Source organism: Vidua macroura, chromosome 3 (assembly GCF_024509145.1).
Source record: "Vidua macroura isolate BioBank_ID:100142 chromosome 3, ASM2450914v1, whole genome shotgun sequence".
Lineage (NCBI taxonomy): Eukaryota > Metazoa > Chordata > Aves > Passeriformes > Viduidae > Vidua > Vidua macroura.
This window is the reverse complement of record NC_071573.1, coordinates 87072092-87099636: the sequence shown is the minus strand read 5'-3', so window position 1 is coordinate 87099636 and position 27545 is coordinate 87072092. Positions and strand designations below refer to the sequence as shown.

Sequence of the window (27545 nt, the reverse complement as noted above, 5' to 3'; positions counted from 1 at the left end):
TACTTGCCTTTGAGATTTAAAATCATAATCTACTAAATTATGTTCAGAAAGATCCACTCAAAGAGAAGATTAAAGAAATCAGCTCTATCAAAAATTCCACCGGACCTTGCCATTTTTCCAGTGCTAAAAGAAAATAAATTCTGAAAATCAAATAGGCTGAGGAAAATATTTAATAGACTTCGGGGAGAGATGTTCAATTCTTGTTTGTGAAACCTATCCAAAATTCTCATATGTTATATCACTGCTCCAGGTTTTGTTATTTGCTTTAAAAATAAGAAGAAAACCTGCACCTTCAAGCAAAAGATTATTTAAGTAGAAAAATTTATGAACATCTTTATATGTTAAGCTTTAGACATACTGACTACAAAACATCTTAAAACACATACTCTTGCGGACTTTCCACAAATGTCTAAACAGATTATTTAAAAGGAAATAAAAATTCCCATATTTTTATATTATAGTCATGTCTTCCTCTGGCTTAAGATAAACATTTCATGTTATACAGGTTTTATTCATGACCAACTGCTGATAACAGCTTATTCAACCTCCCCATGCATATCATTAACCTTTTTCTCACATAAGGTGTTATCTGCAACATAAAAATTCAGGATTTCTGTTTCGGTTTTAGTTTTCTTTTTGTTTTATAGGAAATTACCATGGCTAAGACACATGATCATTTATGACTTCAAAGGTTCACCTGGTAAATAATAATTTTGTTGTTATAAGGACTGTTTTAGGACATCTCATTCCTTCCACCGTAACAGAATTTTCTTATCTGTTAACTTCTTCTTTCTTACTACTATAAACAAGATGCTTATCTTCTTCAAATGTCAAACTTAATGCTGCCTCAACACATCTGTCCAAACCCTGTGTTTTGATGGGAAACAATAAATTAAAGTCTGGATTTCTAAACATCATTTTTAGCATAATTTTCTTTCATCTGCAAAAGTCATTTCATAGCTCATTGCACTGTATTTTATTTTCTTGGTTTTGGAGGATTTCCATGGAGTTTTTCATTTTAGAAAATAGAAAATACGTGTGTAAAATTGAACACATTTTTTGTATTATCATATGAATCATAAGGAAGACTTTATATCTTAACTTCTTCTGGAATATGGGTCAGTCACTGCCTTAATTCCTCTTGATCATGGCCCATCACAGCTCACATACTTTTTTTTTTTTCAATTCAGGTGATATTTTTCTAGATGTTCAGTTTGCCATTGACTCTACAGAATTAACAGGCAGATGCTCATGATATTTTTTCAAGGCTTTATGCAATATGATAATAGCAAAAGAGACTGTTGCAAAGTGTTTAACACCTACTGCAAAAGTACAAAATGGTAGAACCTCTACTAGGTTCATAGAAATCCAAATAGAATTATTTGTAAAAGAAAGAAGTTGAGAGGAGGAAAAAATTCTGTCTAAAAACAATTAATATGAAAAAAAAAAGTCTGTAAACCACAGAGACTGTGTCTACTATATGTCTAGCAGCAACTGCTAAATGGTGAAAAATTTGTTTATGTTCTTAGTCAAGATATCAGATGTGCTTGTCTGACAAAATGTGTGTGTTCCACTTTCAGGCTTGGTCTCCCTCACTGACGTGAAATAAAATGAAATATGATTACTATTTTTTGAGAATGTCTCAAGGCATTTCTTAACTCAGTGTGTTATAATTCGAAAAACTTTTGCATGGTTTCTTAATTTTCCTCTATTATTTTATTTGCCTGCATCTCTTCTGTGTTCTGTATCTCATTGTGTCCACATTTTTATTGTAAAAGCAGGTACCACGGTCAGATTAAGATCTTAGAAAACAAGTTCACCTTAGTGAAGTCTGTCTGAGCAAGGTGGGTGTATTTTGAACACATATTAAGAGTGTAGGTCAAATAAAGTAAAATCTGCAATGATTAAATTAATACTGTTAGATTAATATCTGTAATTTGAACAGAAAAGACTGAACATAACTAATAATAATGAACGCATTTTCCTCTAGCACTGAATACTATGAAATAGTAAAATTGTATATGTGGCACATGTGCAGGACAAAAAATAGGTCATTGAGGGTAGAAATTATTAAATTCTCTTTCACTGACACAAGGTCATTAGTTATTACTGGACATGCAAAGGAAACGAGTATGTTTAAACATCTGTGCATCCTCACGTACCTATATGGCAAAGAGGTGCATTCCAAAATGTACCCATCTACAGTCACAGCCTTGTCTCTGACTTCTGAATCACTGAGTTTACCTCTAGGACCATTTGAATCCTTCTTTGTTCTACCTGCTAGTCAAAAGCATAAATTATTTTCTGTAGGAAGTACCTTTACAGTTCAAATTCATGATATAACAATGACATTTTAGACGACTCCCATCACTAGCAAAAGAAACAGTTCACCTGTTGTAAGAACAAGAACTGAAGCTACTTTCAGACTCTTCTGAAGTAAACAGAAAGACCAAGAAATCTTCTGAGTCTTACAGAGATGTCACTGAAATAATGGAGAGTCTTAAAAGAAAATTAGGTAGGAAAATGCATTTGTTCTCTTTAGCTCCCTCTCAAAGGCAATGCTTTCTCCAACTTCTCCTTTGATTGTAAGCTGCAATTAATGAACAGTTCTGGTGTATATGGTGTTGTTCACCCTACACATTTATACCTGTATGGAAAGAAGATTCAAGGATATCACATCAAGAGCAATTGGTTTCCAATTTACTGAGAAAATAACACCTTTTCTTTCCTAATTAGAATTGTTTGAAATTGAAGCTTCAGTTACTTTTGTTCTCCAGTGTTTTAGATCTCAGTTAAGAGCTTGATTCTAGCTATTCCTTGCTCCTTGACTGATAGTCTTCACTAGGTAGTGTTAAGGCCAGACGAACAGCAATTTCTTATAGTGCAACTTTGGATCTAGTTCAATTTATATAGACCACATTAGGATTATGATGGTCTTCTTGAGTGCATTACTACTATTAGGGTCTTCCAGATTCTGTTACCATGTATGCATTGTTGAACAAAATGAAAGAGGATAAGGTATCAGATAGAGACCTAAAATATCAATAATTTTTGTTGGCAGAGGGATTAGTTTGGGGTTATTGTTGTTGATGCTGTTGTAGGGTGGATTATTGTTGTTATTACTATTATTATTAATATTATTATTTCCTTTAAAATGTATTATTTTTCAAATTATGACTTTATGTCAGTAATGAAGAAGTCTAAAGAAAGAAAAGCCACAATGAAGACATCTATTGGATGCTGGTGTCCATACTATGTTCAGAATTTATTTAATATATATGTGTTAGACCTAGACAACAGAATTAAACATTCCACTTGAAAGTTGCATTGTCTAAAACACCAAATTAAAGGAGCTGATATTTCTGGATTTGTATGCTATTGAGAGGATCATTTCATTCCTGTCACTTCTTGCTACTTTATATGTTGCTACAACAATGTGGAACCTGATCTAGGAAGGGTTGTTCAATACTGTTGAGAAAAATATCTCACTAGAAGACAGTCTGAATTGAGAAATAGGCTTAGATTTCTCCTGTAGGGACAGCTGATTAACAACTGTTTACTAGCTGAACTTCATAAATCTCTGCTCTTTTTATGGATTTCTAGCCATGCTCCACCTTAATAATTTGTTTCTAAGTAAAATTGATCAGGAGTTCATATTACAACTGTTCCTGAAAACTGTTTTCAGAAAGAAAACTCTGTATTTCCTCTTTCTATAGTTTCTTATCTATGCAAGAAAATTTGTGTTTTCAGGAAATGGTTGTAATTTGTCTCTCAACTGACTGCAATTAACTGAAGTTTGACTGTATCTCTTAAACTAGAAGACTGCAATTATTTATTTTGACATTATCCCTCTTGTTCTGCTAAATATATCACCTTTTATCATACGTTCTTGTTAATATTTTCCTCATAGAAAGCAACCTGCATATATAAGTGTATTTTCTTTGATGCTTGAAGCTGGGTTTTATATATATTGAAACTGGTGAGAGTACTGACTGCCTGTCACTGAGGCTAAAACCAGGGAGGAAAGCTTATGGAAACCATGGTTAACTTTGAAATGCTGAATGCTATCTGCTGAAACTGTTCCTGTGTGCAAAAATAATGACATAAGAACAAAGGACATAATAATGACATAAGAACACACATTGATAGACAGGCTGGATATGAGCACATGTGGATTTGAATAATATCCTGAGAAAAGACCTTTGGGATGAATGCTGGCAAGAACATGTCTTGGAATCTGAGCAAAGAAATAATCTCCAGATGTTTGATTCTTCTTATGTAAAAAGAAACAGGATTTTGCTGATATTTTTTGAAAAAGCATCAAAAACCTATCTACTTTTAGTAATTTCTTCCCAAAACAGAAGCAATGGGAAGAACCAGAGGTGAAGATTACCCCTTGAATGTAGACATAAGAATTCTTGAGGATAAATTCTATTATTCTTGTTCAGAGGTTTTGTTGTTGTTGGGGTTTAGTTTTTTGTCTTGGGTTTGTTTGTTTGTTTGGGTTTTTTCATATGGATTATTTTTAACTGTTGTTAGTAGCTAATTCCATTTACCAAAGGCACATTTAAATACTGATTAAAAGCAGATATACAGAAAATATAGTGATAACAGATTACCAATGTCCTCATGATCACTACAGAAGTCTAAAGGAACTGCAAGTGAAAGGTGTCTATCAATTTTTAGTGTACCTTCAACCCCAAAGACTGATGTTTTGTCCAAGATCAAAACAGTAAACAAGGATCAAAGCTACAAGGCACACACAATAGGCATGAGGATAAAACTAATGATTGCAATTTTAACTAGAGTCTTATATTTATAATGCTCTGAATCTGTAACAAGTGGACTCAGACTATATTTCAGAATAAAGCTCCATAAAGCAATGCCAAAACCTTATTTCTGATTATGCAAACAGATTGACAACTTTGTATGATACAGAAATAATTTTAGAAAGTGTATCTTGTGTATGTTTGACTATTCTGGGCATCCAGTATCTGTTGGACTGATTTGATGTGCAAATCTGACAATTTTAAAGTGTGTACAACTGACTTGGAAATTCGGGATGCCTCTCAGATGCCTTGTTGTTATTCTTTAGGTGGTTTAACTTCATGGATATTTTTTTTGCTACCTCAAAAGAAAAAAAAAAGAAAAGCAGGGAATTATAGGGATTTTGTAGCAAGCACTCAGAAGTTAATAGAATATTTTAGAGCAGGAAAAAAATATCTCCTATTAGAAACAAGTTCAAGTCAGATAGCTGAACAACAGAACAAGATTACTGATTTCTTTGGGTATGCGTTTTGTCTCTGTGCTATTTAAGAGCACCATGGTATATCCCAGACTTACAACAAAAAAGTCTTCTGAGGTTACTCTAATAAATCTTTCCAGAATAAAATTTTTGAATTTTAACAATAGATTGTAAAACATAGGCCACATTTGACATGAAAAAAATATATTTAAGTAGAGTTATTGTATCAGTCTACTATTAAACTACTTTCATCCAAAACTTTCTGTCTAGACTGTGATGAATGAACAATTAGGGAGGCATTAAGGACATTAAAGATGCAAGATTGCATTTTGAAAGGCGGGAGTTTCAGTCTGCCATATCAGAAATGGGACTAGTTATTGCATATATTTTTTAAAATACAATGTCAGAACAGAAAAGTTCAATGTAGATGTATTGAGAAATATTTAATAGCTGAAGTTTGTCATAGTTATATGGACATAGGAGTGGCCAGCAAGACTTGTTCATGGTTTATAGTTTGATACAGCCAGTGCTTAAGTGGAGAGTGGAAATTGACAGTGGACTATTGTGGCCCGAATGAAGTAACACCATTGCTGAGTGCTGCTGTGCTGGACATGCTAGAGACTTGGGATGAACCAGAGTTCAAGGCAGCAGAGTCTTGGACTTTGACACTATGGACATTGACAATTAATTCTTCTCCATTCCTCTATCAGCAGAGTGAAGGCTACAGTTAGACTTTATCTGGAAGGAGGGGGTGGTGGTGCAGTACATCTGGAACCGACTGCCCTAGGGAAGGAAATACAGCCCCACTACTTGCCATGGACTGATCCAGACTGCACTGGGAAAAAGTGAAGCTCTGGAAGACTTTCATTATGTAGATGACATCATTGTATGGGGGAACACAGCAGAGGAAGGAAATTATTTTTTTGAGAAAGGAGAGAAGATAATCCACATCCTCCTGAAAGCTGTTCTGTCATAAAAAAAAGTAAAGGCAAGGTTAAGGCATCTGCCCAGAAAATATAGTTCTTAGCAACAAAATGATAAGGTGGATGTCATCAGATTCCAGTGGATGTGGTTAACAAAATAACAGCAAGAAGGAAACACCAAGCGCAAGAAGGAAACACAAGCTTTCCTAGGCACCATGGGGTTTTGGGGAATGCATATCCCAGAGAACAGACAGATTGTAAGCCTTCTCTACCTTATGAAACAGAAGAGAAATTATTTCAAGTAGGGTCCCAAAAAACAACAAGCTTTTGAACAAATTAAACAGGAGATTGCCTGTGAAGTAGCTCTTGGGCGAGTCAGAATGTGATGGAAGGCACTCTACACAGGAGCAGGGGAGAAAGCAAAAAGTACCCAGGGAGACTTGAGGACAGCCACTGGGGTACTGGAGTTTGGGATACAAAGGATATAAGGCCTGTTAAACACCAACTGAAAAAGAGTTCTTAGCACCTTATGAAGGAATTTGAGCTGCTTCAGAAGTGATTGGTATGAAAGCAAAGCTTCTCCTGGCACCTTGACTGTCAGGGGAAGGTCCCTTATACACATCATGCCATCATATCATGTGGAGAAAGTGGATCCCTCTGATCACACAGTGAGCTCAGATAGGGACTCCCAGTCACCCAGGGCTCTTGAAGAGTGAAAATTGACCTGCAGGTGAGAATTTTGTACTACCATCAAAGAGGATGAGGAGCAAGTGACACATGCTGAGGAGACCCCACCATATAATCAGACACTTGAAAATGAAAAGCAGCATGTCCTTTTCACTGATGGTTCCTGCTATGTCATAGGGACAAATCAAAAATTAAAAGCTGCTTTATGGAGTCCTACGTGGTGAGTCTTGGAAGCTGTTGGGGCACAAGGTGAATCCAGTCAGGTCACAGCTGGCTTTAGATATCAGTGAATGAGAAAAATGGTCAACACTCTACCTCTACACTGACTCGTGGATGGTAGCAAATGCTCTCTGGGTTTGGCCAGACTGATGGAAAAAGGCCAGTTGGCAACACAGAAGAAAAAGCCATCTGGGCTGTTGAATTGTGGCAAGACATCCCTGCCTGGATAGAGAGGTTGACTGTGAAAGTACATAATGTAGATGCACATGTACAGTGCCCAAGAGATGGGCTCCTGAAGAGCACTGCAACAATGGACAGGTGGATCAAGCTGCCAAGATTAAAGTGTCTCAGGTGGATCTGGACTGGCAACACAAGGTTGAGTTATTTCTGGCTTAGTGGGCCCATGATTCCTCAGGTCTTCAGGGAAGAGATGCAATATACAGGTGGGCTCATGACTGAGGGATGCATTTGACCATGAACACTATCTCCCAGATTATTCATAAGTATGAAACTTGTGTTGCAATCAAGCATGTGGGTGAAGCCCCTTTGATATGGGGGACAGTGGTCAAAACAAATATGGGGAGGCCTGCCAGATTGATTACATCACACTCCTGCAAACCTGCTAAGGCAAGCGTTATGTGCTGACGATGGTGGAGACAACAATGGGATGGCTGTAGAAGTACCCTATGTGTCACACCACTACCTCTAACATCAGCCTGGGTCTTGAAAAGCAAATCCAGCACCCAAAAAAACCCCAAAGTCGGACAATGGGATTAATTTCAAAAACAGACTCAGATATCTGGTTCAGAGAGCACGGTATTGAGTGGGTGTATCATATTCCCAATCACATTCACCAGTCACTGGGAAAGTGGAATGGTGCAATGGACCATTAGAAAGCACATTGAAAGCAATGGGTTCTTCAGGCATTGGAATCTACATTTAGTGAATTGGGATCTACATTTAGTGGTTAGTTCACACTAGACACTCTACCAATCAAGCTGGACCTGCCCAATCAAAACCCCCCCATACCACAGGAGGAGATAAAGTCCCCATGTTGCATATTAGAAGATCATTAGGGATGACAGTTTAGATTAGTCCTGGCTAAAGCAAGGGCAAACCCATCCATGGTACTGTTTTTACTCAAGGTCTGGGGTGCACTTGATGGGTGATACAGAGGGACAGGGAAACATGATGTATAACTCATGGGAATTTGATTTTTGGTTGAGAACAGCCTGAAATGTTTAATTGTATATGTCAGTCACTAAGTAACACTGCCATTGTATGTCAGCAATATCATAGACAATGAGTATGGACTGCTCCAGTTACACCAGTCATGGACTAAATGAATTCAACAAATATCTTGGGTGGATTGCCAGTGACTATTGAAACAATACCTGTGCTTAATTATACGTCTCTGCATATATATATATGCATGTGTGTGTGTATATAGTTGAAAGGTATAAGATCTGGGCATGACCTTGATGGTATAGAAAAGGGGGTAGATAATATCATGGTTATAGAGAAAAGGAGTGGAGTTTCTAGCACTGTTTAATTTCATACTACCCACATCATGGCAGGGGCATGGTTTAAGCAGGAAGAAGGAGATGGAAGCAGAAGGGGCACTGTCTTTCAGGGCTTATAAGGGATGGGGTTCAGGTTTCAGGGTCGAAGCTAGCCCCTCTCTGCCACTGGCAGTCCCTTTCCCATTCCTCTGAGCTGCAGCTTTCCAGCTTTGGTGCTAAAAGACAGCTCCGGCAAGCCCAAGATGCTGCTCTGAGGAAAAAGAAAAGAGAGAGTGGGCAAGGAGCAGAGCCCAGCTGAACCATGTGGACCCCAAGCTGCAGCTGTGATGACCACAGCAGAGCTGCAGATGGTGACCAAGCTGCACCGATACTGTCAAGCACTCCAATCCCACTCCACAGTCAGGCCCAGGAAAGGCTCCTCTGACTGTCTTCAGAGCCCTGTCAGGTCCCACCAAGTTTTGTCTTGTCCCTGTATTTCCATTGTGTCTGGGCTGGGGGCTGGGGGCTGGGGGAGGGAAGTTAAACCATGAGCCTCCCTGGCTTACTGCCTCTGCTTTCCTATATACAACATGGCTTAGCCGGAAACCAGTGGCTATTTCGCTTTTGTCTGGGAAAACCACACCTGGAGCTGTCTTTGGGAAATGTTTTCCTTTGTTGAGTGGCACATACTATTTTTTGAGTAAAACACTCTCATTAATATTGCTGTGATTATTGTGATTTTTCCATAAATTGTGATTCCATCTTACAGTCTCTCTGAGCATTTCCTCCACTATCAGAAGGGGTGGGGGAACATCTTGAGTGGGTTTAATTCTCCCTCTGGATTTTAAACAAACCATGTGTAAAATGTGTATGATAGAAGAGAAAAATTGAGCAATACAGAAATTAAATTTGTGACTCTTAGATGTTTTAATTTGCTAGTTAACGACTATGTATTTTTCATTTCTGCAACTGATACTAACTATAAACCACAGTTTAACAGAATAAAGGAAAGTGCTTTTGTTGTTCTTTCTTTCCCTTACTTCCTTCTGTGCTTCCTCTGCCCTTTGTATCAAGCTAAATTTTTTCTTCCCTTTCATTTAGATCACCCCACCAGGCTACCTCAGGCTGTCTGTCTGATGTGTTTCATTGTGTTTTTCTCCTCCTTCTTTTCCCATTAAGCCAGGCTTGACTTCTACTCAATCTCTTTTACATTAATAAGTTCACTGTGGTTTTTAGGTCTAGTTTTGTGGCTCACAGTTCCTAAATTTTAGTTTCCCTAGCCAGTATATTTTCTTGATAAAAGTGCTCCAAAAAACATAAATAATATAATTAATTTTAATTGTATGATCAAGATGTGTACATATTATATATGTGAGATTGTGCTGTCTTATGGATGCTGCTTGTCTTTTCCCTGTGGTACCAAAATCTCTGAAAATTACTGATTCTTCCAGAGGACAGATTGGCATCTTCCTACGTGTATCAGTGACACTATTAGCATCTTCTTCCTTTGAATCTATTTAAATTTCAGCAGTGAAGATATTCATACATTTTCTAAGGAAATAGAAAATTGAAATAGAAAATTGACCAGAAAATATTAATTTATTTCTGTATTACAGTGAGAATACCTCAGCCCCAGAAACTATCCCCACCTTCATTTCAAAGTTTAGTACAACACATGAGAATAACTCAAAATGGAGACCTCCTTCACTTCCTAAGCTAAACATGTATTTTCAGCTAGTTAAATTTAATTTTCCTTAGCTTGTGAGGATATGCTGTATCAAGTTGTGTGCTGAGAAAGCAATCAGAAGATCAGGTGATGTAGCACAACTTGAGAGCCACATGGGGTTACATGATAAGAGAGGTTTTTAAAAGACACATGGCAACCAAGTAATATGTCTTCTACAGGGATCTTTTCAGCATAGACCTTTCCCTGAAAAGCACAGCCACAGCTGTTGTGCAAAGCCCTGGTTTCTTGTCCATCCCTTGACCCGTGTGCAAGGAGCAGCTGGTTACCACATTAACACACCACCAACTAACTGTCTGGCAAGTGAAACCTTGAAAAAGGAGAAAGGCCAAGGTACAACACTAGAAATACATGAGGCAATTACGAGAAGGGGCTCAACACTGTGCATCTTGCAATCAGTGCATGCAGTTTGACAGGTTTTGCATTTTTGCCAGTATCACAGCTCAGTGCTCATTTCTCTGAGCAGCTGCAAAAATTGGGAAGCTTCCAGCTCACAGGAAATTCTAGATTTTTTCTTATTTGTTCATTTTGGGCTGATTCAGAACAAAAACCCTTTAAAAAATCTGGAAAGTGTAATGCTGCTTTTTAGCCAGCTCTGCTTTATGAACTACTACATGGCATTATGGTACACCAATTATTGACACTCAGTTTGGCTTGAAAGTGGAATCTAAGTGCTGATGGCTATAAATGTCACTCTCAGGAAACACTGCCCAAATAAACTTATCCACACATGAACTACCTACGCTGTCCACTCAATATTCATAAGTTTTAATATTCTCTTCCCAATTAAAAAAAAATAAATAGTCAAGTACCAAAAAGGAAAAAAGAAAAAATGAAAAAAATTCTCATCTTTGAAATAATGTTCCTAATCTCTTTTATGAAAGAGACTGATCTACACCTGTAAATTCAGTTTTTCTGTAAATTGATTAGATATTTTTAAGTAAAATAAAATATTTTATTTAGCATAGATTAATTCTTTAGCAATTTTGTTCAGTCCATAGAGAAATCTAAAGCAGAAATGGAAAACTGTCATCTTAAATTTTTTCAGGATTTTCACTGGCACATTTATGTGCAATGCCATGCTTGAAAAGCTATGGAAGAGTAGAAATGCTCAACACATCATATACAGGATAAATTCAGTGTACTTCATCATAATTTTAAACCAGCTTAGTTTAAACTACCTATATTAACATGAAACCCCACCATGTTATAGCCTCAAATAACCACAACTATCATAGCACTTCTGTAAAACACTGAGACTGTCAAGAGATTTTGACATGTTCACAAGAACTGAAGCAGTCAGTCATTTTCAACAGAGCACTGTGACAACTGAACTGAAACAACATTTCTGAGGGCATGTCCTACAATGGGAGGGAGACTCTGAATGGCTGAGGTTGGAGAGGATGTCTGGAGGGCATCTAATCCAAGCCTTTTGCTCAAGTGTGGTCGGGTACAGCAGGTTGCCCAGGATCATGTCTGGTTGGGTTTTGAGAATGTACATAGAGGGTGACCCCTCAGCCTTTTGGAAGAACCTGTTCCAGTGTTCAGCCACAGTTATAGAAAACTTTTTTTCTTACGTTTAATCAGAATTTCTATATTTCAATTTTTGGCCACTGGACACCTGTGAGAAGAGTTTATCTCTGTTTTCTTTATTCCTCCCACCAATTATTTTTACACATTTATAATGTTCCCCTGAACCCTCTTTTCTCCAGGATGAATAGTCCCATCTCTACACTCCTATGGCAGGTACTCCAGCCCTTCAATATTTAACCCAGTTTGCTGGATTCATTCTACTCTCTTGGACTTTCAATTCATACCTCCCTTGTACGGGTGGGTTCAGCACTCCAGATGTGTCTCACAAGTCCTGAGCAGAGGTAAAGGATCATCTCATTCAATCTGCAGGCAACACTCTTATAAAGGGGTGTCACAGTAACGTGTACTTTGTTTGGAAACCTCTACTGCTTCTTTAGCTTAAAGCTGTCCCTATAGCAGAAGTTTTCAGTATCAATTTATATACATTATTTTCATTAATTGTAAAACAAATATCAATGGAGATGAAAAATAGGACCAAATACATTGCAAATAAGCCAAATAAACATGAAGTTGTTCAAGTTTGGGCTGAGACCTAGAAAACTCAGGTCTCTATGCAGACCTTCCCAATCTCTGTACTTTGCCTACTTTATTTAAGCTTAAAAAAAAAATTACCTTTGAGCTTGTTTAAGACTAGAAAATTTAAATTGAATCATTAAGGTAAAATCTCATAATTTTCTTCTCGTCAGCTGAAGCTGTTTCTTCTACAGTCCTTGAGGCATCTGAAATCTGCTCAGCAGTTCCCCTGTTCTACTGGATAATGACCTCAGAGTGTTCACATCACTAGAAAATAAAGAACCGAGTACCTGTGAGTCCCACTACAGCCATAATACAATGGCCACTTCTCACTCCTGATATTATCCTGGTCCCAGTCCCAAGTGTGCACATGATCTCAGTAATCTCCTGACTTGCTGTGGCTAAATCCAACTGTTACATCACCAAACATACATCCCAGGTGCAAGGCAACAGGGAAGCCTTGAGGTGAGATGTGAGTTGTCTTTTAAACTGCCACTCAGCCATCCAATGTATGACTTGCCTGTACTAGAACTGCTTATAATGCTTATAGTGCTAGACACAGATTTGCATAGCATTAAATAGCAAACAAGGGGTAGGATGCTGACCCTGCCTCAGCTGTACTAAATGTAAAGACCATTTCACTCTGTTGCCAAATCAAGCAGTTTTGTTTATGATGAAAGTTTTACCTAATCTGCCTTCAAAAAAATACATTTTTCCTCATAGAATAATAGAATCAGAGAAATGTTAGGATTGGAAGGGACCTTAAAAATCATCTACTTCCAACCTCCCATGCCACTTTTCATTAGACCAGTTTACTGAGCGTCCCACCCAACCCAGTCTTGAAAATTTTCAAGGATGGGGCATCCTGTTCCAGTGTCTCATCAACCTCATAGCAAAGAACTTCTTCCTAATATCTAATCTAAATCTACTGTCCTTAAGTCTAAGATCTGAATTGTTGTCTGAAATCACCAACTTTGTGATCTATAGTAGCTAAGGCAGCAAACAAAAAAATACTAAGAATTTTAGGAGTTAAAAAAAACCCCAAAACATTAAGCTATACTACACTGGTTTAGCTCTTTTTATAGCAATATCTTGTATGTAGTCCTTTCTATCCCAGAAATAAACTCAAGAAAGTACAAAGAAAGATTACACAGATGATCAACATCTTGATTAAGTTTTGATTAAATAAATTAAGATGCATTGTTCTGTAAAAAAATGATTGAAAGGTATTTATGAAAGGTAACCATAACATCATAGACGCAACTAAAACAAACTGAATAGGGAGTAACTGTTTATTCTCTAAGGATATCATAAGGAAGGGGGACATTTTAAGAGAAAACAAAGAGATCCTTTATTCACACCTGATTGAAAAAAAAATCACCATAAAATATAAAGGATAAAAGTACATATAAAAAAATTACTGTATTGGAGTTCCATGTAACAGCAACAACAAATTAAAAATTATCATTTAATGTTGTATCAAAACATGAGCTCAGAAATCCCCTGATCTATAAGTTGATGGGCAATGTGAGAATTATCAATATTCCTGTAATCGTTTCACAAGTTTCAAGTACGCAAGCCACTGTCAGACACAGGAATATATGATAAAATGCATCTGGTAGCTTCTTGAAATATCATCTGTTAAAAGGAGGGGACAAATGTTGTGGCTGGAACAAAGGTAATGAGATGAAAATATGTGATTTGTGTTCCCTTTGCTTGCACTTTGCCAAACAGGCCTTGGAGAATGACTGTATGAAAACATTTCTTCCATTTTTCTGGCACGTGTTGCTATCAAACTCTGATCAAAATTGCAGCTGTATGGAATACTTGATTAATAAAATACTCAAAGCTGTTGTTACCAAAGAATTTGTCTTCCACTTTACTATATTTTGTTTCAATATTACAGTGAAATAAATAATGATTTCTAAAGCATGAACAATGCATTGGTAATGCCAGGAAAAAAAAATTAAATGCAACCAACACTGTTTAGCAAAGCACAGAGATTTTGGGTTGATTATCCAATAAAAAGCAGAAGTCGCACTCAAAAAATAAAAATTAGGAAAGTAGATACTGAAAATATATCTGAGATCATGGTTATTTTTCACACTGACATGCAAAGATCTCTGAGGCTTTTCTCAGCTATGGAAGCCAAGAAATCAGCTGAATAGTATTTCACTGTCACAGTGCTGCCCTCAGAGCAGGTTACGTTTGAGATTTCATAGGTAAGCCAACAGAGTAACACTTCAGACAATGTATAAAAGTGTCTGTGAGCCTACCTAAGCTCACTACTCCAAAACCTGCTAGAATAGATTGCCTGAAAAAGCCATGACTCTCCATGAATGAAGATTTTTATTTTACATGATAAGAAAAGTTATCTTTTACTCAGATGGTGATATAGGGAGGGGCTGTATAGCAATTTACAATCCCTTCTAAACCTATTTTTCAATGACTAGTCTTATCTGTGATTTGCTGACATCCATGAGTAGCCTTTTGTGAGACTCAGGCAAAGAAAAGGGAACTCATGCTCCATGTTTATTGCTTTTATCACCAGAAAAGATATTTGCAATTCCTTTGAATGTCTAAGAAATTTTTGCAACATAAAAAGTACTTTGGAAAATAATTTCTTGACTGAAGTTTGAAAAATTCATGCCATGACTGTAATACATTTTATTGTGTATAAGTGTGACTTGTAAAAAATGAAAAAGCCAAACCATACTAATTATGTCCAATAAACTTGAACTATGAAACATATTGTTGAACATTCTTTTGATTTTTTCTGATTAATTACAGTGTTTTTCTTTCAGAACAATTACAAAATCTACAAATTGAAACAAAGCATACCATTATAAATCTTGATGTTCAAGTCTGGATTAAATTTTTACAGCAAAATGCTGAAATGGGCCTGTTCTGTTTTTCGGTTATGTTTCTCTAATGAATATGCAAATTTTTCTTTTCCCAGTGTATCTTTCACTACTAAAATCATAGGGATTTGTAAAGGTCAGTTTTATGTAGTGGAAGGAAATGAAAAAATTATTTTATTTAATCGCGTTCACATTGAATTCAGATTGTGCTAAAATAGTTTCAATAAACTTTTGTGTTGTTTTCTGGAAACTGAATGTTAAAAAGGGAAGGAAAATAAGATCTTTTTGTAAGACTATAGGGAAAACTATGCTAGAGAAGAACAATAACCAACTAATCTAGTTGTCTGTTTATATTTGATATAAAAATATTAAAAGGAAAAAAAACAGGAATTTCTCATCATAATGCAAAATTACTTATTTTTCAATCTTTTAAGATAAGTAGCTTCAGAAATTTATCTTATGTAAGAATTTTCAGCACTGTTATAAACACTAATTAAAAAAAAATCAAAGGCTGATATTGATAGTGGTTTACTTGATCAAATGACTTCCAAAATCTGATTAGACACTTTGTGAAAAAAAAGAAACAGGAAAAAATCCTGTTTTATTTTATAAATTTTGCATTAATTGCTTTTCATTTCCTTTGAGAGTACTCATTTGTTCCTACGCTGCAAGAATAAATATCCAATTTTCCTCTCTGTATTTTTATTATTTTGTGTAGCAGTACTGTCATCTCCCATTGTATACATAAAATAAACAGTCTCACTTTTTCATGAGTTGTAGAGTAATAACATTAAAACATTATTTGCTTTTATTTCAAAATGCCATATAAGTACTTTCACATTCCAGCTTAGGACAATTTAAATTTGCTTTAGCACAAGGTCAGAAATTTTTTTATTTCCTTTCCTCAAAGTAGCTTTCCATAACCATATGATGCTATAACTCAAAAGGCAGTAAATTGGGTAAAGAGACAGAGAAAAAAACCACAGGTCTGAAACTGAGTATTCAACACAATGAACCTAATTTGTGGAAGTTAGTTGAAAGAGTACTCTTGTTGGTTGGTAGAAGTATTTTTTTTCTTTAGAATTTTGGCATTATAATTTGGAGTTATTTTTTCATTTTTTTAGTATTTCAAAACAGGGTGAACAAGCATTTTCACTAGGCATGATTTTACTTAATGGGGAAAGCAGCCCCCCTTTGCCTTTAAATAGACCTATTGGTTCTATTGCATGTTTCTCTTAAAAAAAAAAAAAAAATTAAATCCCAGAAATATTGATAAACCCTCTCAGCATTTTCAGTGCACTATAATTAAGTGTCCAAGTTCTCATTTTTCATTTTCTAAATAAAAGTATATTATATTTTTTTATTGTGCTTGCAGTAAAAAAATAATTGAACACCAGAAGGGCTTGCAGATGCATACTATACATTTGACAAAGTCTAACTACACAGAAGAAGAAACCAGAAATTATATTGATTTTCTTTGGAATGGCAAGACTGTTACTTCTTCATTTGAAGGTTTTGCTTTTCCACAAAAGAAATGCAACAAAGGAAATCCATCACATAACAAAAGTTTATAACAAAACAGTATATAATAAAAAATTTATCATTTCAGAGCTAAACGAGCTAAACCATATGCCATACTACTGCTTGTAATGGAAAGAAACACATTAGGCACTTTAAAAAAGACAATTAAAGAGAAATAAATCCACATGTGTGAAATTATTAATCCATTTTTCTATACTGTATATCCTTTCTCTGCTTGAATTTGGGTTGAAAACCAAAAAGAGGCTCCCAAAGTATTCAGAAGTGTTTATTGTCCTTTAATGAAGCAAACACCAGGATTCACCAGAACAGTGAATTTAATGTCAACTTTAACATCTCGTGTATTTCCCAGAGAAGCAGTTTCTCATGGTAAAGGCTTCACTAAGTTAAGGTACGGTGTCATTGGAAAAAGACAAGTAACATGACTCTCATGTTGGGTGCCTAAGATACAAACACATGGGAGGCTGAGGATCAAGTTCTTATCCTGCTCAATTCAAAACAATTCAAAACCCCTCACATACAAGGGGACAAGAGCACTCACCTCACACTGAGAGTCCTGTATTTGCCCTGAATACCAGTCTAATACAGTGCTCCACAAAGACTTCTGTTTTCCTTCCAGCAGAGAACAAAAGCAAATGTCAAAATCTCAGAAGTCACCAGGTAACAGAATAGTCATCGTGCCATCAGCTGCATAGGGAACAGATTTTCAAAGTCAAAAAGTGGGACACCTTATGCCATCTCCTTTTATAGTCATGAAACTCTTATGTGCTTGGTCTTCTGGCTCTTTGAGTTCGTGTAGGAAATCTCCTTCACAGCACTGAAGGCATCACAGAAATCTTAGCTCTACTACGTTTCTGTTATGGGAACAGTCATTTATAAAAGCATACAAAGTATTTTCATACTATAGCACAAGTAGCATTATCAAACCCAAGAGTTTAGGAAACCAGTTTGTAAGCTAAATGTTGTCCTCTGTCTGTTGCTCTGTCATGATTCCTGTGGAACAGCATTTCTTGTATTATTTTGTCATACCACTTCATTCATAAGCCTCCAAACATGATTTTAAATTTCATTATAGTTGAATTTCTGCATTATTTCAATTTTATAAATGTAAGAAAGTCAAAATATGTTTAAGTTTAAAGTTGTACATTTTACATGAAAATTTAAGAAAAAAAAAAGCCAAGAAAGAATAAAATATAAAAAGAAAAAAGGCATTGAAATACTGCACTAACTTGTTTTTAGAATTGGAGAACATACTGCAGTTCATGCTGATATGTTTACAGACTTTTCTGTAAAACTCAGTGGCATCTGCTGAGTTCTTGTAAGGATTTTGAAATCTACACTCAACATTTTTATCTTTAATAACACCTTTTTCACACAGAATCTATATATACCTCTATCATGTATACATACAATTTCACATACATACAGAATGTTAATTGCTCCAAAAAATGCTTTACTTTTTTGCAAGACATTTTGAGAAACTCCATCAGATGAGTTGCAAATGCAATTACAAAGCAATGAGATATTTATTTTGAGGGATTTTATAATATTTATTAGTGATTATATAATTTAAGAGAAAAAAAAAAAAGTTCAAAAACCTATGAATACTTTCCTGCCTATCCTATGTAAGTAATAAAGGTTAACTACATTTTAAAATAGTGTTTTGCAATTCAGAGTTCTCTTGGACAGTTTTGAATATGAGTTGATTTTTGCCTAAAATTTAATGAGCTACCTATGTACAAGGCAACTTCATGGCCTTTTTCTTCTGTAACAGCTAGCTTTAGTACTTCATTCTCATAATTGTTTATTAATATTACACTCATTTAACCTAAGTGCATATCTCACTGCTCATGCCATATGCACACAAGTGAGATAAGGTGCTTTGAGTCACCATCCCTGGAGGTATAGACATGGCGCTTAGGGACATGTTTTAGAGGTAGAGTTGGCAATGCTAGTAGAATGATTGAACTTGATGATCTTAAGGGTCTTTTACAGCCTTAATGATTCTATAATTCTGTGATTCTGTGAGCAAAATCACCTCATATTAAGAAAGAAAGGGAACTAAATAAACATGAAGTCTTCAAGATTCTACCGCTATTGCCCTACTTCTTTTAAAAATATAGGCAATTTAATGAGCTTTCACACTTTCTGCAGAAGACCCAGAAAAGTCTAATGCTATGGCAACTAAATTGCTGCGTAAAACTTATTTTGATGCTGCTGATACTGCACGTATTTATTCCTATTATTGAATTACTACATGAAGAGTTATACCATGCTGTAACTGTGTACATTCTACAGTAAAGTAAATGTGCTGATCTTCAAGACATTTCTTATATGTCTTGTCTTTACCTATGGAAAGTAAAAAGATAACCTTACGTTTATCTATAGTAGTTGAAGAAATCTTCTGAAGGAGAATCTTCTGACAAGCAGAAAAATTCTCTTGATTGTTAGAATGATCAAATTTAATTGAAACAGAAGTTCAGATCAGGAGTTATTCTATACCAACGTCTGGAAATGCACTGACTTTTGTTTACCTGAATCTAAAGTCATAAAATCCAGCTAAGTAAGTAAGAGTGACAAAAGAATAAGAGAGAGATGGACTAAAAAGAAACTCAAATCAAAGCAGCTAAAACTAAGATTTTACAGAATTCTAGTATCAAATACTTGGAAAAGAAATGGTCCTGAAAATCTATGTCTTCTACAGAAATTACAAGAATTTCTTAGAGAAATGTAGAAATGGATATTGTTAGATTTTAGGTTAGGTAGACTACATCACGGAAGAAACTGAGATATTTTATTTCAGAACCTTCAAAAGAATAAATTAATCTGTGAGGACTCAAATCCCAAGACCAGATAAAAAGTGCATAGAGTGAGTGAATACTCATATATATTAAAATACTTTTAAAGATTCACATGTCTATCAGGTATACATATACAAATTAGGGGCATTATTTTGAACTCACTGGGTTTATGACAGATTGCATCAGATGTTATCTTTCCTATATTTGATTGGTATTGTTTAGATCAAGACTTTTTTTTTCCAACGCAGAATAATAATTAATTAAAGCAGAGAACACATACCTATTCTTTTTCCTTAGTTTAGTGCAGAATTTCCATCACTTTTGAAGGATAAATGCTTAATAAATTAATTTGTTAATACATAGGCTGATGGATGTGTGGCTGGATGGGTAGATGTATACTTCTATATGCATCTGCGTGTGTTTTCATAAAATAAAACATAATACAAGTCTTGCAATAGAAAGGTTCACTTAACATGTGCTATATGTGAAAGTTACATATGAAAGAGGATCTTATCTAAGAATTATATTCAACTAAATAAATGGGGCTCTGATGAAAACATATAAATAGGTCCTTCTAAAATTTACCAGTCTCGTTGTGTTATTTTTAGTGAAAAATTGAAAAAGTGTGATCATATTTGAAAACACACATTTTGCTAAGAATTTAAGTAGCATATGGAATTTATGTGTGTCTTTTTCATACTTAATAAAAAGCAGCAATGTTTTTTAAGAATAAGTGATTCATAATAGTGAACATATCTTTAATGAAAATGTACTGGAATTCTATTTTTAGGGAGAATGCCAGTATTTGGTATTATATATATTTTTATAGATATGCTCAATTATTTTTTTTATCAAGTCATATTTGAATTCAGAAACTACTTAGGTCTTAAGAAATTACAGTAAATTGATCTTACCTTTCCCCTTTTTACGTGTGATGGATATAAAGTTCAGCATCATATGTTTTAGAAGTTCATCTTAAGTCAAGTACTTCATTAAAACTGTCAACCTGTTCAGGAATGAGTAATAGTTTACTCTAACTCCAGATTTTAGTAAAAAAGCATCAGACAACTTATGAGTTGGAATAATTTTTATAGCCCTCTCTGTGTAACATGTCCATATACAAGGTCTAAAGCTTTAAGACATAGTAAAAGAAAATAAGTATATTTCTAAAGAATTATGGACTATTACCACTTGAATTGCAGCTCCATATGTTCAGTTTCAGTTAGTAACTACTTATATGTTCTTTTTTGTTTTTTCATTTAAAACATAAGAATTAGCAGAAGTGCTAGGATAATGACATTCACTCTTCCATAACTATATGGCTCACTGGTAATTTTTTAATGCATAATAATTAGGGTTCCTAAGAATTTATCAGTTTCTTATCTCAATTCCTCACCTGTTCAAAGTCCTCCAAGCAACCCAAAAAAAAAAAAAAAAAAAAGGAAATTTCACTGTTAGGGTGGTCAGGCATTGGAATAGGTTGCCCAGGGGCATGGTGAAGTCCCCATCTCTGGAGATGCTCAGGAGGTGTCCCAGTCTGGTGCTGGGTGATGTGGTTCAGTGGTTTAGGGGTCTCAGTGGCACTGCTGGGTGGACAGTTGGACTGGATGATTTTAAAGGTCTCTTCCAGCTTTGATGATTCTATGATCCTATAATTCTATTATATTTATCAAGTATTTATAGGAAGAACTTATGTTTTCTGATGTTGATTTTGCAGTGTTTTGTCAATATTCATATGGTCATGGAGATTGTACAAATATCAGATAAGCAATCTCGGTATTTCAGCATTTTTTCCTCTCCTAAATGCATATATACAGTTGTTTACACTCTACAGGTTAAATATGTGTTCCAGATCCCCTTTGACAGGCAATAGAACTCAGACAACTCAGACCTGAAATGTATTGTCTTTTTATTATAACTGTAAAAATTATTTGGAATATTAGACAGTTAGAAATCTAAATGGTATAAAAATTTGAACAAAAAGAATCTTAGGCACTCCAGGCTTTTTAGGTGCAACATCTACATTTTATCACATCAAATTTAGGCATGTAGTCTAGATTACTCACCCTCTCACCTCTAGATAATGGGAATTCCATCTGCAGATTAAACATGTTTCAAAAAACATGGCATCCTTTGAGGTTGTTACTATTCAGACAATGAACTCTTAATAATAAATAGTGATATCACACCTCCTTTGCTATTTTGGAAAATTCATGGTGTCATGCCATTAAAACAAAGAGAAAGACAGACTTATCATGAAACAAAAGTCTACTGTTATATATTTACATAGAGTATGTTGGATTCCTAGGGATTTTCCATAGAATTGTTTTTCATAAGTTCTAAGTACAAATGTCCCTGATACTTATCACTGTCTCTGCCTCATCTTTATCAAATATCACTTTATCATCTGTATCAAAGACAGTTTTAGAATTGAACTGCTGTTTAAACAAGTAGCAGTTAATAAATCCACACTTTCAAACAGTGAGCTAAAATACTTGGTAAAATAGATAATTACTCAAAAGCTGCATTCATGTCTGTGGTTATGCTGGGTATGAAAACTCATTTTCCTAAAGTCAGTATTAATACCTATTTGTGTTGGTTTTGGCTGGGATAGAGTTCTTTTTTTTCACAGTAGCTGGAATGGGCCTGTGATTTGGATTTGTGCTGGAAACAGTGTTAATAACAGGGATGTTTTAGTCATTGCTGAGCAGTGCTTGGACAAAGTCAAGGCCTTTTCTGCTCTTCACGCCACCCCACCAGCAAGGAGACAGGAGGTCCACAAGGACTCAGGAGGGGACACAGCCAGGACAGGTGACCCCAAATGCCAAAGGGACAACCCATATTGTATGGGGTCATGCTCAGCATATGAAGCTGAGGGAAGAAGGAGGCGGGATTGGAAGGTGTTTATCTTCCCAAACCATTGTTATATGTGAGGGAGCTGTAATTTCCTGGAGATAATTGAACACCTGTCTGCTGATGGAAAGTGGCGAATGAATTCCTTGTTTTGTTTTGTTTCCATGCAAAGTTTTGCATATAAACTGCCAACGCATCGAGTTTTTTCACTTATCTCACTTCTCACCTTCTGATTCTCTCCCTCATCCCACTGAAGGGGATGAGTGGGCAGTTTTGTGGGGCTTAGTTGCAGGCTGGAGTTAAACCACAACAATATATTGATTTGCAAATATTCCACTCTTCTTTCCAAGGCTTGAAAATACCGTTGATAATAATATCAAAGCAGACTAAAACATTTTCTTATTTTCAGTCCTTCAAGTACTTCAGAAGACAGAGTAGGGAGAACTATGAGGATGAGGCAGAAGATAGGTGCATTACCTGTGAGTAAAGGAGGAAATTTCTGTGTGGCCCAGCAGAGCATAGGACCATTTGCTTGTTTATTTTTAACATGTTAGAAGGTATTGGTTGCAAATTGACTAAATCTTTCTTTGTTCATGGATCATTGACTGGGTAGATTGTAACAGCTCCTTTGGAACCATTATGGTACATCATTTCAATACAGCCACTGAGAGTGTGTATGCAGCCTCTCTGTTCCAACTCCACCAAAAATGTCATTGAAATCATTGCCTGTGTGCTGAGCATATTGTTTTTAAAGTTTCATCTAATAGTTTCTTAATTTTTAAATATCATAAGCAGTTGGACCATGCTGTAAGTGAACTGTTAAAAATGTATGTTCTAAAACCAAAAATAATGGTATAATTTCAAAAAGATCCCTCTACAAATAAAACAAAAATCATCTAGAAAACTTTTAAAAATCCTATTAAATAAAAAAAAACAATTAAAAACAAAATATTACCAAAGTAGAAACGCATCCTCAGACTAAAGACTTTACCAGGATTTGTGGGTAAGGAGCCGGTTTTCATTAGCATGCTGAGCACACTATAGCTCTGTACTGTTTCCTAAACCTGCAAATAAAGTCATGATCAGATTCAACAGAGGAAGCTTAAAGTACATGAGAGAGACTTGAGAGTTGATAAGCATTTGGGAAATCTTAAAAAAGGAACTGAACAGTATCTCAGGTAGAAATAATGCCCCACTTTAAAGCAGTGAAGGTTGTCCTCCAAAGATGATATTTCAGTCTAAAATAGGGAAACAATATGTGCAAATCATATTGCATGTAATGATCATTTCCAATTCCAGATTTTAGGTTTCTATTTGAAAACATCTACTTCAGCAAAACTTTCTAAGGGAAACTGGTCTAAGTTATATAATAGTCTAGCAAACTTCCTGTTTTGTTAGAAAAATCAATTACAGTCCAGAATTTTAATTAATATTCTCAAGTGTCAGCACATGCTATTTTATGATCCTTTCATTAAGATTGGGTTCAAATCCTTTCTCTCCTCCTAATAAAAAGGAAGTGAGGGAAAGAGCATTAAACACCAGAAAATGTATGGTAATTGTCCTGCCCTGCATCTGTTGATTCTTCAGCTTCAGGATTCTGACTTCTAACTAACAAATATATCCAGTACAAAAAGAGACTGTGAAATTATGTTCTATATTGCAAGTGAATGTTTTCTCACAATATATGACAGCAAATCATGGAATCATAGAATCAATGGCTTGGGTTGGAAGGGACTTTAAAGGTCATATACTTCCAAACTCCCTGCCATGGACAGGGACACCTTCCACTAGATCACGTTACTCAGAGCTCCATCCAACCTGGCCTTAAACACTTCCACACAGGTATAGTGTAATCAGGTATAGGTATAGGCAGTTATAGGTATAGGTAGGGCAGCCACAGGTATAGGTAAGGCAGCCACAACATCTCTGGGAAACCTGTTCCAGCATCTCACCACCTTCACAGGAGGTAAGAGATTTCCTAATATTTAGGTGAGGAATATTAGGAAATTAGGAATTTTTTAATATTTAGTCTAAACCTACTTTCTTTACCTTTAAAGCCATTTCCCCTTTTCCTATTAATACATGCCTTTGTAAAAAGTCCCTCTCCAGCTTTCTTGTCAGCCCTTTTTAGGTAGCAAAACACCTCAATTAGGTCACCCCAAATGCTTGTCTTCTCCAGGCTCAATAACTCCATCTCTCTCAGGCTTTCCTCACTCCAGCCCTCTTTGTTGCCCTGCTATGGAATTGCTCTAAAATGTCCATGTTCTTCTTATATTGTAGGCACCAGAAGTGGATGCACTACTACAGATGGGGTCTCACTGGTGTGGAGTAGAGGGACAATCACCTCCCTCCACCTGCTGGCCATGCCACTTTTGATACAGCCCAGGATGTGCTTTGGCTTTCTGAAGAACAAGTACACATTGCTGGCTCATGTTGAGCTTCTCATGAACCAACACACCCAAGTCCATCTCCTCAGAACTGCTGTAAATCCACTCTACACCCAGCCTGCAGTTGTTCTTGGAATTTCACTAATCAACATGCAGGACCTTGTACTTGATGTTGTTGAACTTCATGAAGTTCACACAAGCCTGTCTCTCAAGGCTGCCAAGGTCCCTCTGGATGGTATCCCTTTCCTCTGGAGTGTCAACTGCACCACTCAGCTGGGCATTGCTGGCAAGCTTGCTGTGGGTGCTCTCCCACTATCCATGCCACCAATGAAGATGATAGAAAGTGCCAGTCCCAAAACCAGCCCCAAGGAAGAGGACGCTTTTCACTTACCTCTATTTGGACTTCAAGCTATTGACCTCAAGCCTTTGAGTGTGACCTTCCAGCCAACTCCTTAAGATTGACTGTATTGTCTTCAATGAGACTGAAATAGAGATTTAGGGAAAAATATATTATTTCAAATTTCACAAGTTTTGAAAAACAAAGTACTTCACCCCAAACACAATTCAAATTCAACTTTGAAATAATTCATAATTTCCATCAGCTGTCTCCTTTTTCTATACCTCATAAGAATTGACTTTGTGATGTGTTTCTGAACTGCATATTTACAAAAAATCATGTATTTTTATACTGATTAGAAAAAATCTCTGAATAAAAGCTGAGGCAAAAACCAGCAAGTGTATGACCCCTCCGCTTCCTCTCTTGTTCTTGAACTTCCAAGCCCTGAAGTCTTTTACTAAACAAAAGCAACCCCATTAGACTCATATTCAAAAGGGTTAACAGTGTACAAAATATTAGGCTCCAAAAAACTCCCAAAAACTAAAACTGCCTGGCTTTTACTTATCTAGAATTTAGAATCTCATAAATGCGGCTGCGTTTCTGAAGCTATTACAGATAAAACTTCCAATATTCCTTTGAGACTATTGCATTATTTCTGCTAGGTCTTAGAGCAGAAGCCCAGAGTCATTCATCATCTCTGAATATGACATCTCTCTGACCAACAAGTCACTTAACAAAATCTTCCAGCCGGTCGGCAGTAGTACATGTAAAGAGAGCAGCAAATCCCAGGGGGAAACAGATCCTTTGCTCCCCCTTTTCTCTTGTCTAAGAAGCATAGATTGCCTGGAAAACAGTTTTCAGGCGTCTATAATTGAATGTGAGATGAACTTCCTCTTTAATGAGGAGTAATATTACTGCCCAGGCAGCAGAAGTTAGTGCTCTGCTCCACATCTCAAAATATTTCATTAATATTAACCAAGGTTTCCTACTCTCCCCAGGCACCAATGCTGTAGCAGAGAAGAAAGATGCAAATAACTCTCACAGTCACCCAACTAATCACTGGAATAACGAGTGCAGGAATAACGAGTACATAGAAGTGATGTTTGTCAGGTGAGGGAAATAGGTCTTTTCCACCAGGAAAAAAGCTTTTGTTACTGCAGTTACAGGTAAAATCCAGGTAAAATCCTTTTGTCCAGTGTTTTAGCTTTAAAAGTGTAGTTTTCTATTGTTGGCTTTTGCACTTTTAAAAACAAAAAGAATTCCAAATAGTAAGAAGACATTATTATTACAAATTTTGCATCAGACGATATAAACAATTATAAAATCCTTTGTCATGGCCTGCCAAAGAATTCTGTTCAATGATAGACTATAAAAATTTCGAAATTAAATTTGATTGTAACTATAAATACATATAAAGAAGACAGAAGTGCCATGAAGAGTGTCTTGAAGGGCAACTGATCTCTCAGGGGCGGCAGAAGATGATAATGTCTAATGTAGCTGTGCAATTTGTTTAATATGAGGCATCCTTAAGCTTGTAGAACTCAAGTACAAAACTACCATGTATGATTCATGCCATCTTTTGAATTTTTCCATTCTAACCTTTACATGGAACAACATGGATGAAAATGGAAAGGCCCTGCATGAGACCTGAGATGTATCTATCCATAGCATATGGCTTTATGTAAAGTATATATTGTTTGTGAAGTCAGTGTGTGCGTACATATACCAAAATCTGAGTATAATAGACTAATGTTTACTCCATTCTTGTCATAGAGGGCTTATTTTCTTTGGTATTGTTACCTAATAACTTACACTATTCCAGAAGACTTCAAAAAGCTGTCTGGAGTCCCATATGTAAGGATTTTAAAAATTACTTTATTTTACCCAGTTTGCTTACCTTGGAGAAAGGAAATGGTGACCCTGCACAGCAGCTGGCCTGATTAATGGAATATTTCCAAACATGGGGGCTTCTTAAGTCATTGTGAAGTTTGGCAACACTTTATAAAGATTGGTAACAAGTTATAGACTCCTACCCACAATTCCCATCTTCCAGGAGAACATACTGGATTTGCAAATAAGGAGAAAGGAAATAATTTATTACCAAAATATTCTTCAAAATGGATTAGCAGATATGTTAGATTTGCTGCCAGTTACTGTGGGCCACAAGTATAAAGTTGAGAGACTCTTGGGTAGAGAAGGAACAGCAGGAGGCTCTGCTAATTTTGAATCTCATTCAGGAATGGTTGTGTCTCCCAATGCTGTAACTGTTCCCCACTGTTCCTTTGACTCTCTGATTCCTTCTTCCTTCTGAATACCCCTGAAATTTCTTCTCTTTGTCATG

The 27545-nt window shown here is 36.0% G+C and overlaps 1 long non-coding RNA gene across 1 annotated transcript; it reads right to left on the bottom strand.

Moving 5' to 3' along the window:
* Positions 1–17373: 17373 nt before the first annotated feature.
* LOC128805081 (uncharacterized) lies at positions 17374–25338 on the bottom strand. Its single transcript, XR_008436272.1, has 4 exons — positions 25259–25338; positions 23436–23544; positions 20542–20633; positions 17374–17513 (listed from the first exon to the last, which is right to left on the bottom strand). It is a non-coding gene; the product is annotated as an uncharacterized LOC128805081 (long non-coding RNA).
* Between the last annotated feature and the right edge of the window lie 2207 nt (positions 25339–27545).